The 12570-nt window shown below is 43.4% G+C and overlaps 1 protein-coding gene across 2 annotated transcripts in view; it reads right to left on the reverse strand.

Moving 5' to 3' along the window:
• WWTR1 (WW domain containing transcription regulator 1) overlaps positions 1-12570 on the reverse strand; it is a 146604-nt gene that overhangs the window by 19251 nt on the left and 114783 nt on the right. The window lies entirely within an intron of this gene.

A 12570-nucleotide genomic window follows, 5' to 3' on the forward strand; every position in this document is an offset into this window, starting at 1 on the left:
CCTAAGCAACTTTCCCAGGATCTGGCCCCAGAGTCCATTCTCACAGCCACTACACAGTCAGCGGCAGAGAGAGGAAAGCCAAGGACTGAGGTTGGCAGACCTCAAGACCTCAAACTGTCAGCCCTTTCACCTACTAGCTGTGGGACTTGGGCGCATTATCTCATTTCTCTGAGCCTGCTTTCACAGTTAGAACATGGAAATACCAGTCGCCGCCTTCTTCAGGTTGTGTTTGTGTGCTCAGTTGTCCAGCTGTGTCTCTGCAACCCCATGGACTACAGCCCGCCAGGCTCCTCTGTCCATGGAGATTCTCCAGGCAAGAATGCTGCCGTGGGTTGTCATGCCCTCCTCCAGGGGATCTTCCCAACCCAGGTCTCCCGCATTGCAGGCAGATTTTTTTAAGGTCTGAGCCACGAGGGGAGCCCAAGAATACTGGAGTGGATAGCCTATCCCTTATCCGAAGTATTTTCTGAACCCAGGAATCGAACCTGAGTCTCCTGCATTGCAGGTGGATTCTTTACTAGCTGAGCTACCAGGGAAGCCCCTCCTTCAGGCAGTTTAGAGGATTTAACAAAGTGTCCTGTTTCACTTCCTGAACACACTTTCTCTCTCTGAATTGGAAAAGAGATCGAACTGGCCCCTCTCTGATCCGTTTCAATGTATATGGGTGGAGCTAGTGTCCCGGGAATTCACAAGCACAGCCAGCAGAGTTACAAGTTAAGATGTTAAAGGCCTGTTTTCAGAAAGATCTGGAAAGCTGCCCCTGGTAACCCCACCCCTACCCTCCTCCACCACAACTTTTTTTCTCTACATCCAAGCTGGGGGCGGAGAAGGCAATGGCACCCTACTCCAGTACTCTTGCCTGCAAAATTCCATGGACGGGGGAGCCTGGTAGGCTGCAGTCCATGGGGTCGCTAAGAGTCAGACACGACTGAACGACTTCACTTTCACTTTTCACTTCCATGCATTGGAGAAAGAAATGGCAACCCACTCCAGTGTTCTTGCCTGGAGAATCCCAAGGCTGGGGGAGCCTGGTGGGCTGCTGTCTATGGGGTCGCACAGACTCAGACACGACTGAAGTGACTTAGCAGCAGCGGCAACAAGCTGGGGGTGTAAAGACTGGTACAAAATAAAGGCCTGAGAATCTCCTTCAGAGTTTGTGGTCTTCCATCTAGCTTCCTGAAGTGAGTAATTATATATATGTGGGTTTAAAAGTGCCCTCTCCTAGGGGCTGGGGATTGGGATGGTGTTTAAAATAGCTGGAGAGGTTAGCGAGTGAAAGACAAATGCTGATTCATAAGAGGAAGATGTCCCTGGAAGAGAACTTCAAACCTCCTCTCCTTCCAGCTCCCCACTGGCCTGCCGCCTGCCCGTGGAATAAATCAACAGAGGAGGTGAGAGGGTAAACAGCAGTTGAAAGCGCCCTGTAGCCCTGTCCGTCCTGGGTGAAGGGAGTGTCTCTCGCCAGCCAGCCAGCTCTGGCCCTCGCTGGAATGTACTTCAAAGACAAAGGAAGACAATAACTTCTTCTGAGGGTGATCCGTTTGATTTAAGTGTGTGTGGCCAGGGATACTACGAAAATGGAAGATTGGATTGTTTTAATTATAAGGGGTGGAGTGAGTAGAAACAAAAAAAAAGAAAAGAAAGACAATATTTTGAAATCCTAACATTAAAAAAAATTATTCTGGTGCAGAGAAGTTGCTCTCGCTGCCAAAACCCTGAGGGACTTCAGAGGCAGAATGCCAAATTATTGACCTTCTTTATAGGGGGGAAACCCATGCCCAGTGTAAATTTCTTTTTAACTCTGCGCCAAGGGATTCTAGAACTCCACTGTCACAGTTCCTGGAGCCTCTCTTTGGAAAAACCTCATCACACAGGCTCAGCTGCCAGACCCAGGCTGTCGCTAGGAAAGAATATTCAAAATTCTGACACCTTGGGAAAGACATTTGTTGAGTCCCTAATTATTAACCACGGCCTTCTTGATGCTCTTTAGTTCACGATGTATATAACAGTATTGTGTTGTTCCATAATCTCTGTTATCCTTTAGAATCACATTAAGGGAAACATTATAATTTAGATATTCTCCTCTTCACTTGAAAAAAAAAAAATAGCTGAATGGATTTCAAGATGGAGTATTTCTTTATACCTCAGAGATCTTATCAAGATCAGAAATATGAAGCTGCTTTTCCTTTGTTCAAACTTGGTGAACCTCCATTTTAAAAAATGTGTTTGTACTGCTCAGCCTTAAAAAAACAAAATTTTGCCATCTGCAGCAACCTGGGTGGACTCGGAGGGCACTATGCCAAGTGAAATAAGTCAGACAGAGAAAGACTATGTGCAATATCACTTATATGTGGAATTAAAAATTACAAGAAACTAGCAAATATAACAGATATAGAGAACAAACCAGTGGTTACCAGTGCGGGAGTTGGGGGTAATACATGGGTGGGAGAGAGGGAGATACACACTATTGGGTATAAGCTAAGCTAAAAGGATGTACTGTACAACATGGACAATATGGCCAATGCCATGTAACTGGAAATGAAAAGGAAAGTTTAAAAATTATCTAAAAAATTTCAAGAACCTATAATGGAAAATAACCTAAAAAAGAATATATGCGTGCTCAGTCGCTTCAGTTGTGTCCGACTCTTTGCGACCCAATCAACTATAGCCTTCCAGACTCCTCTGTCCACGGGATTCTCCAGGCAAGAATACTGAAGTGGGTTGTTATGCCCTCCTCCAGGGGAACTTCCCCACCCAGGGGTCGAAATGCTTTCTCATGCCAATTCAAATTGGCTGACCAATTTAACTAATGATTAAGAATGCTCAGTATTTTCCATTTTTGGCTTTTTCCATCACTCTCAAATTCTGATAAAGCTTTCCCAGGATTTCAGCCATACAGCATGTATGGCCCTAGGCAAACATTCCCTATATCACAGAGATGATATACATACACACACACATATATATGTTACTGAAACACTTGGCTGTATACCTAAAACAAACACAACACTGTAAATCAACTATATTTCAATAAAGTTTTTTAATTGTATAAAAATAAACATTTAAAAATAAATAAAAATTTTAAATGTGTTTGATTTTATAACATCTTTCAACAGTATCCTTTTTAAAGGAATTGGTAATTTTTTTAGAAAATGAATTATTTCCAGGACCTGTAGGCAAATAGAACACTGACAGCAGTTAGAATGGAAACTCTATGAAGGTAAAGAACAAGCCTATTAGTTCACTGCTGTGCATTCAGGGCCTAGAACATGTTGAACAAATGAGTGAATGAATGAATGTACACAGCCAGGCTACTCTAGTGGGATCCATGGGTGGACAACATGACCACTGATGTTCCTGGTCAGCCCCGAAACCTAATTCCCTGAAATGCTTTTCTAAAAGGAAATCATAGCCCCATGTGCTGAAGGCATGACTCCATGAAGCTGCCACTATTTATGCTATGATATGACACTTTTTAACCTCTCTAAATAGTTGTTCTTCACATGACAAACAACAGACCTCGAAGCTTTCCTTGGACCAGCCTTGCTCACAGCCGGGTGTGTCCCTCCCCAGGGCCCTCAGTAGGAATGGCTGAAAGAAGCCGGCCAGCTGGCCCGCCAGACCCGATAGTGGCTGTCAAGCCCCACAGAAATCTGTGAGACCTGCCAAAGAATTCCGAGGCCTCCCGCCCAAGCCCTCTCCCCTGGTCCCTGTTGTCCTGGCAACCAGAGGCCAAGCTGAGTCAGCATTTTTGCCTGACAAGCTGCTTTCTCCTGTCCACTGAGCCCCAATTAAGTGAAGGATGGGGGTGAAAGCAGTGCTGAGTCTGCCTGAGAATAATAACGGTTTCTCAACAACACAGAGGGAGCGAAGGCTTCTCTACTTAAGATTCTTCCAGGCCCTGGGGGCTGACAGGAAGTCCTCCAGTCAGAAATCATCTTTGAGCCAGAAAGACCCCAAGCTTCACATTTGAATGAATAAAACAATGGAATACTCTACTCAGATAAAGCCAAGAGTCTGTTTTCATCTCAAGGAATTGTTCTTTCAGAGGGACAAATAGGGACTGAGAAGCTTGTTTCTCAACTTCTGACCAGTTACTCAAATTTTCCATTTCACTGGGTAAAGCTGTAAACATGCCCTTTATGATACTGAGCAAATATTGTGTTGGTTTTTAAGCTGTAACAGCAGAATAGTCTATAGTCTTGTGGGCATGTGTGGTTCATGGTTTTTTAAAATTTATGTCCAGCCTTGCTGTAGAAAGGATTCCAGGCAGCCTAAAATAGATAGGTCCAAACTCAAAGCACTACTTCCATGGCTGATACAGAATAAATAGATTACTTCTCAAAATATATTAAGAAAAGAGGTAACACACAGTAGTATAATATACTACCAGTTTTGTTTTAAACTAAATATATATATATATTTTAAAAAGATACATACAAAGACTGGAAAGAAATCACCAACATCTTCACAGCTCTCTTGAGGTAAAAGAATAGATGACGATTATGTTCCTTTTTGGTTTTGATTATTTTAAATATTTTCTACCTATCTTTTCTGTGTAATAATTTTACTTCATTACTATTTTTATTTACATATAGTCATGGTCACACTACATGACGGCAAACTTCCAGATGTTCAAGCTGGTTTTAGAAAAGGCAGAGGAACCAGAGATCAAATTGCCAACATCCGCTGGATCATCGAAACAGCAAGAGAGTTCCAGAAAAACGTCTATTTCTACTTTATGGACTATGCCAAAGCCTTTGACTGTGTGGATCACAACAAACTGTGGAAAATTCCGAAAGAGATGGGAATACCAGACCACCTGACTTGCCTCTTGAGAAACCTGTATGCAGGTCAGGAAGCAACAGTTAGAACTGGACATGGAACAACAGACTGGTTCCAAATAGGAAAAGGAGTACGTCAAGGCTGCATATTGTCATCCTGCTTATTTAACTTATATGCAGAGTACATCATGAGAAACGCTGGGCTGGAAGAACCACAAGCTAGAATCAAGATTGCCAGGAGAAATATCAATAACCTCAGATATGCAGATGATACCACCCTTATGGCAGAAAGTGAAGAGGAACTAAAAAGCCTCTTGATGAAAGTGAAAGAGGAGAGTGAAAAAGTTGGCTTAAAGCTCAACATTCAGAAAACGAAGATCATGGCATCTGGTCCCATCACTTCATGGGAAATAGATGGGGAAACAGTGGAAACAGTGTCAGACTTTATTTTTGGGGGCTCCAAAATCACTGCAGATGATGACTGCAGCCATGAAATTAAAAGACGCTTATTCCTTGGAAGAAAAGTTATGACCAACCTAGACAGCATATTCAAAAGAAGAGACATTACTTTGCCAACAAAGGTCTGTCTAGTCAAGGCTATGGTTTTTCCAGTGGTCATGTATGGATGTGAAAGTTGGACTGCAAAGAAAGCTGAGTGCCGGAGAATGGATGCTTTTGAACTGTGATGTTGGAGAAGACTTGAGAGTCCCTTGGACTGCAAGGAGATCCAACCAGTCCATTCTAAGGGAGATCAGCCCTGGGATTTCTTTGGAAGGAATGATGCTAAAGCTGAAACTCCAGTACTTTGGCCACCTCATGAGAAGAGTTGACTCATTGGAAAAGACTCTGATGCTGGGAGGGATTGGGGGCAGTAGGAAAAGGGGACGACAGAGGATGAGATGGCTGGATGGCATCACCGACTTGATGGACGTGAGTTTGAGTGAACTCGGGGAGTTGGTGATGGACAGGGAGGCCTGGCGTGCTGCGATTCATGGGGTCGCAAAGAGTCGAACACGACTGAGTGACTCAACGAAACTGAACTGACTGATGGTCACACTTTGTGAAATTGTACGGTTCTGAGTTTTGACAAGTACCTAATACAGCTGTGAAACAGCTACCCCAACTAAGACAGAGAACTGTGTTCTCACTCCCCAAATCCCCGAGTGCTTCTCCTTTGCAGGGAGCCCCTCCTTCACCCCTAACTCTGACACTCTTCTGCTGTCTCTATAGCTCTGCCTTTCCCAGAATGTCATATAAAGGAATCATACGTTATAAAGTCTTCTTCTTTTCCCCTTCTTACAGTTATCCCACCTCCAGAGCACAGCACCCTCAGCAGAGTGGTTTTCCAGAAGCTGTGATTTGCCCTGGGGTTGAAGGTCAGGGAGAAAAAGTAATGAGACAGAACCGCTTGGGTTTGTTTGTTCTGGCTGCATGGCATGTGAGATCCTACTTCCCTGACCAGGGATAGAACTTGTACCCCCTGCCTTGGAAGCGGAGCATCTTCACCACTGGACCACCAGGAAAATCTCTGAAGTCTGTTTAGTCTGGATTGTTTTCAATTAGCAAAATGCTTTCTCTTATGTCAGTCAGACAAAAACAACAAAAACAACTACTACTAGTCATAATTTAATGAAAAGATAGCAAGAAGTACGTTGTCCAACTGAGATTTTTTTGTTTTGTTTTTGGTCATGTGGCTTGTGGGATCTTAGTTCCCAGGCCAGGGATTGAAGCTGGGACCTCAGCAGTGAGAACTCAGAATCCTAACCACTGGACCACCAGGAAATTCCTGAGAATTGCTTTCTTTTCCAGGGTTGCTATTACTTTGATGAACCTGAAACTGCTTCACCAGCAAAAAATAAAACTCTCATTATCATGGACAATGGAGAATGTCTTTCATGAAAAGTCATTCTCCATAAGGTCTATGAGAGACACTGAAAGCAGAGAAAGTTTCCTAATAAGGCCATGTTCTGCAGACCTGGCTGGGATCCCTTTGGGCCCATTGGCACCCCTGCCCTGGGAGCACCTGCCATGTTTCGAGATAATTCATCAGTTATCAAATACAAGCAGTTCAACTGTATTGCTACAGCAGCCAAGGTTAATGCATAGGAATCAATTTGAACAAAATTCTCCTACTTAAAAAGATTCCTAATCAGGGGAGATACCAAGCCTCACTAGCCCTTTGATCCTAATTCTGAAGTTATCCAACAATTTTCTGGCCTGTGGGGACTGAAAAGGAAGGCAAAAAGCACATTATGCTCCTTTCCCAGAACTCTGGGCTCAGGTGACCTGGTCTCTGCTCCAGTCATGAAAGTCAAAGATGGCAGCCACTGGAACCCCACAAAGTAGGAAACGGTTTGAATTCATCCTTCTGGCCACCAATTTGGATTAGATTTAATCATTTTGTCTCCAGTGATAAAACGTAAGTTATCTGAAGGCATCCATTTCTCGTTTATCTTTTTATTATTTTGCACTATGCAAATGTTGAGTGAATAAACAGACAAGACAAAAAAAGGAATCAGAAAATAATTTTCCATCCTGAAATAATGGAAGTTCACTTCAGATCTGTAATCAGACTTTCCTCAAATTCATTGTGTTAATATCTTCCACGTGACTTCAGTTGGTATCAGAAGGTATACGTCAGATTGTAGAAGAAGGACCAAGGAATTGTTTTCTCTGCAGACTACATGTCTAGAGGAACAATGGCAAGGAAGCAGAAAGAAGAAGAAGGAAAAATAAAACAATATTTACATAGTATATAAGGAGCTTCCAGGGGACTTCCCTGGCGGTACAGTGGTTAAGATTCTGTGCTTGAAATGCAGGTGGCATAGGTTCGATCCCTGGTCAGGGAACTAAGATCTCACAGGCCGAGAAGCCACTAAGACTGTACACCACGGTAAAAGATCCTATGTGCTGCAACAAAGACCCAAAGGTGCCAAAAATAAATAAATAAATAGTTTAAAAAAAAATACAGAGTAGTGATAATTTCCCAAGAATTAGAGAATAAATTCATTCTGCTTATTAAAATGTACCAACACCCTTTCCTACCTAGAGATGAAGGATAGGAAGGGGCTTCTCTCCCAGAAATTCTCCTGTGAGAGGAAGGTCAAGGCCTGCCTGCAGGGCAAGGGCTCTGAGAGGACAGGCTAGACAGCCAGGGCCCTCCTGCAAACTGCAGGGGGGACCAGGCAAATTACCAAGCTGCACAAATGGTAAAGAACCTGTCTGCCAGCGCAGGAGACATAAGGGATGTGGGTTGGATAACTGGGTCAGGAAGATCCCCTGGAGGAGGGCATGGCAACCCACTCCAGTATTCTTGCCTGGACAATCGTATGGACAGAGGAGCCTGGCAGGCTACAGTTCATGGGATCTCACAGAGTCGGACACGACTGAAGCAACTTACCATGCAGGGGAATTGCTAAGTGCCCAGAGAGCAAAGGATATTCAGGCAGTTGTTGACTATGAAGAACGGGGAGTGGGACAGAAGAACAAATGGAACTGACAATCTTCAGAGCTCTGCAGGGCCAAAGTGCCTCTACCTTCCTACCAGATGCTAGAAGGCAGCCAAACAGGTGAGCCAGGTATCACTCTTACTTCCAGTCCATTAAGTTCAAATAGTGATGCTTAAGAGCAAAGCAACAAAAGAAAGAAGTAAAAACAACAACAACAACAACAACTACACACCAAGATGATACACATAATCCACACCTGAACAATCAGATGTCTTGGCAAATGCCCCAGAAAACCGTCATCACTCTAACACCATTTATTGTACGTCTTAAATAATATCTTTGACCCTGAGAAGCAAGCTAATTCTGGATGGAGGAAAACTTCTTCCACTGCTTAAAAAAGTCTCTATAGACTTTTCTTCCTGTTCAGCTCAGTTCAGTTGCTCAGTTGTGTCCAACTCTTTGTGACCCCATGAATCGCAGCACACCATGCCTCCCTGTCCATCACCAACTCCCAGAGTTCACTCAGACTCGCGTCCATCGAGTCGGTGATGCCATCCAGCCATCTCATCCTCTGTCGTCCCCTTCTCCTCCTGCCCCCAATCCCTCCCAGCATCAGAGTCTTTTCCAATGAGTCAACTCTTCGCGTGAGGTGGCCAAAGTACTGGAGTTTCAGTTTTAGCATCATTCCTTCCAAAGAAATCTCAGGGCTGATCTCCTTCAGAATGGACTAGTTGGATCTCCTTGCAGTCCAAGGGACTCTCAAGAGTCTTCTCCAACATCACAGTTCAAAAGCATCCATTCTCCGGTGCTCAGCTTTCTTCACAGTCCAACTCTCACATCCATACGTGACTACTGGAAAAACCATAGCCTTGACTAGATGGACCTTTGTTGCAAAGTAATGTCTCTGCTTTTTAATATGCTATCTAGGTTGGTCATAACTTTCCTTCCAAGGAGTAAGTATCTTTTAATTTCATGGCTGCAATCACCATCTGCAGTGATTTTGGAGCCCCCCAAAATAAAATAAAGTCTGACACTATTTCCACTGTTTCCCCATCTATTTCCCATGAAGTGATGGGACCAGATGCCATGATCTTCGTTTTCTGAATATTGAGCTTTAAGCCAACTTTTTCACTCTCCTCTTTCACTTTCATCAAGAGGCTTTTTAGTTCCTCTTCACTTTCTGCCATAAGGCTGGTGTCATCTCCATAATAAAGATGAGAAGACATCAGAACCACCCATTCCATCTTATCCTCCTCCATATGTGTGTGCTTCCACGTTCAAAGCTAACTATGTGAACCTCTGTGAGCAAATCTGGACAGTATTTCTCCCCGTGGTCCTGTACAGGGGAAATGACACTGTGATGAAGCAAAATACTCTGAGTTCCACAGCCTCTAGGGATCAGCATTTAAGGAACTTGTTTGGTATTTCTGTAATATGAACCATCAATACTAACATTCTGGTTCAAAGGCACCTAAGGTTGGCATAAGGGAAACAATCTGGGGCACTTTCCTCCACCCCTTTTCAGAAATGCTTTCTGTGGGAAAGGAGGAGGTGGGGTAAGAGAAAGAGAGAAACAGAACAAGGCAGAAACTGAGAAGCAAGTCATTCTTTGCAGGATAGTCATAGCTTTGTGGGGGGGGGAAACCATTAAAATCTATAAATGCTACTCTACTGCTATTTAATTTACTCTATATTATAAAATAGATATATTATTCCAAGTAGAATCATTATCCAAAGACAGAAAACCATAATACAATCATTTCCTGCTAAGAAACATGATAGTGTATATCTAAAAACAGTATAAACAACTGTTACCCTGAAATAACTATGAAAATTCAGACATAAATCCTCAGGGTAAAAAAGCATAATAATGGTCATATTACAAAGTTGTATTCCTCAAATTTAGAGGATAGTTCAACAGAACAACAAAGCACAATTTATATTCACTTCCCACATTTTCAAAGACTGTCTAAGGAATTCTTTTAATTCATCATGGTTTTTAAACTTCACACAGTGTAACTGTTAGTCACTCAGTCATGTCTGACTCTTTGCAACCCCATGGACTGTAGCCTGCGAGGCTTCTCTGTCCATAGAATTCTCCAGGCAAGAAGACTAGAGTGGGTAGCCATTCCCTTCTCCAAGGGATCTTTCCAACCCAGGGATTGAACCCAGGTCTCCTGCATTGCAGGCAGATTCTTTACCATCAGAGCCACCAGGGAAGCCACCTCACACAGTAGAAAGTATCACACAGTACAGATACTTTGTAGTTTAGAATTTATTTGATGAGAAATTCATTATTTACCTATGGCAGGAAGTGTATATTTTTGAAAGTATCAGATATAATAATACCAAAGGGAAAAAATAGTGTTTAATATCCCCAGCCCCCTGCAAAAAAGCTTTCTGGAACAGTCAAAACTACTCATTTCCTTAAACATGGAAAGGAAGCTACCCATATACCTTACTTCATGTGAGTCATAAGGCAAAGTCTGAAGAAATAGAACAATAAACTGAAGCCTTCCTCCCCAAAATGCAGCCAGCAAAATTGATGAGGCCAGAAAACCTGTGCTACATTAGTTGAGCAGCACAGAAGAGAATTCTGCTCTTGCGCAGACCAAGCCGTTTCAGCAGGGAAAAGGCTGTGGCCTCCTTCAAGAACTTTCATTTATTTTTCAAAGGGAAGCACTGAGCCTGACTCACTGAGGACACACCCTCTTTGGACGAACTGACTGCATGAATACACGAACGAGTGGAGGATGCCACAGAGGTGGCTATTCAAAGCCCAGGCAGTTTTGCAGACCCCTCTATCAGAGTCCACAGGCAAAGCATTTTGCTTTCTCAAGCCCCCTCAATTTTCTCTTTTTTTTCATGCTTCATGGCAGATCAAAGACAGTTGTAGATTCACTGTCATTTCCTCCATGGTTCCACTCTCTGTTATCTGCTCTAATTCGGGGTAGGAAGGATAGCGGGGATTAGAAGAGGAAGGTGCACACCGTGACTGCTTTGATCAAGAGAATATGGAAGAAGTGACTCTGTGGCAGTTTCTAGAGCCAGGCCCTAATACACTAGCAGCTTTCAATTCCTGTCTCTTAGAACATTCTCTCAGGGAGACCCAAGCTGCTATTCCAAATAGAATAGTTCCATTGCTCTAAGACTGCCAAGCTAGAGATGCCATGGGCAAATACTTCAAGTTTTAGTCCTAGCTAAGCCCAGACTTTCAGCAACCCTCACCATGAGGCCACACACTTAGGTAAACCCACCTTGGACCCTCCAAGTCAACCCATCCACCAGTTGAATACCACTAAGTGGCTTACTCTTTGGAAGGAAAGTTATGACCAATCTAGACAGCATATTCAAAAGCAGAGACATTACTTTGCCAACAAAGGTCTGTCTAGTCAAGGCTATGGTATTTCCAGTAGTCATGTATGGATGTGAGAGTTGGACTGTGAAGAAAGCTGAGTGCCGAAGAATTGATGTTTTTGAAGTGTGGTGTTGGAGAAGACTCTTGAGAGTCCCTTGGACTGTAAGAAGATCCAACCAGTCCATCCTAAAGGAGATCAGTCCTGGGTGTTCATTGGAAGGACTGAAGCTGAAACTCCAATACTTTGGCCACCTCATGCAAAGAGTTGACTCACTGAAAAAGACCCTGATGCTGGGAGGGACTGGAGGCAGCAGGAGAAGCGGACAAGAGAGGCTGGACAATGAGATGGCTGGATGGCGTCACCGACTCAATGGACATGAGTTTGAATAAACTCCGGGACTTGGTGATGGACAGGGAGGCCTGGCGTGCTGTGATTCATGGGGTCGCAAAGAGTGGGACATGACTGAGAGACTGAACTGAACCGAACCAAACTGAAGTGACTTCAGTCTACACTATGTATAGAAGAACAGTCCAGCTGAGCCCTGCCTCAACTCCTGACCACAAAATTGTGTGATGTAATAAAAAGGCTATTTGGTGGGAAGGGGGGAGGATGGGAAGAAGGGATGGTTAGGGAGTTTGGGATGGACATGTACACCCTCCTATATTTAAAATAGGTAACCAACAAAGACCTACTGTTTAATGCACGGAACTATTCTCAATGTTATGTGGCAGCCTGGATAAGGGAGAGTTTAGGGGTTCATAGACATATGTGTTATGTATGGCTGAGTCCCTTTGCTGCCCATCTGAAACTATCACAACATTGTTGATCACCTATATGCCAACATACAATACAAACTTTTAAAAATTAAATAAAATGGTTATTCTTTTAAGCCACTAGGTTTTGTGATAAAAAGTAATTGGTACATACTCTTTCTCTCCTTCTAGTGACGAGTAGTGAAAGCCAAAGGGAGCCATGCTA

Source organism: Oryx dammah, unplaced genomic scaffold (assembly GCF_014754425.2).
Source record: "Oryx dammah isolate SB20612 unplaced genomic scaffold, SCBI_Odam_1.1 HiC_scaffold_2, whole genome shotgun sequence".
Taxonomy (NCBI): Eukaryota; Metazoa; Chordata; class Mammalia; order Artiodactyla; family Bovidae; genus Oryx; species Oryx dammah.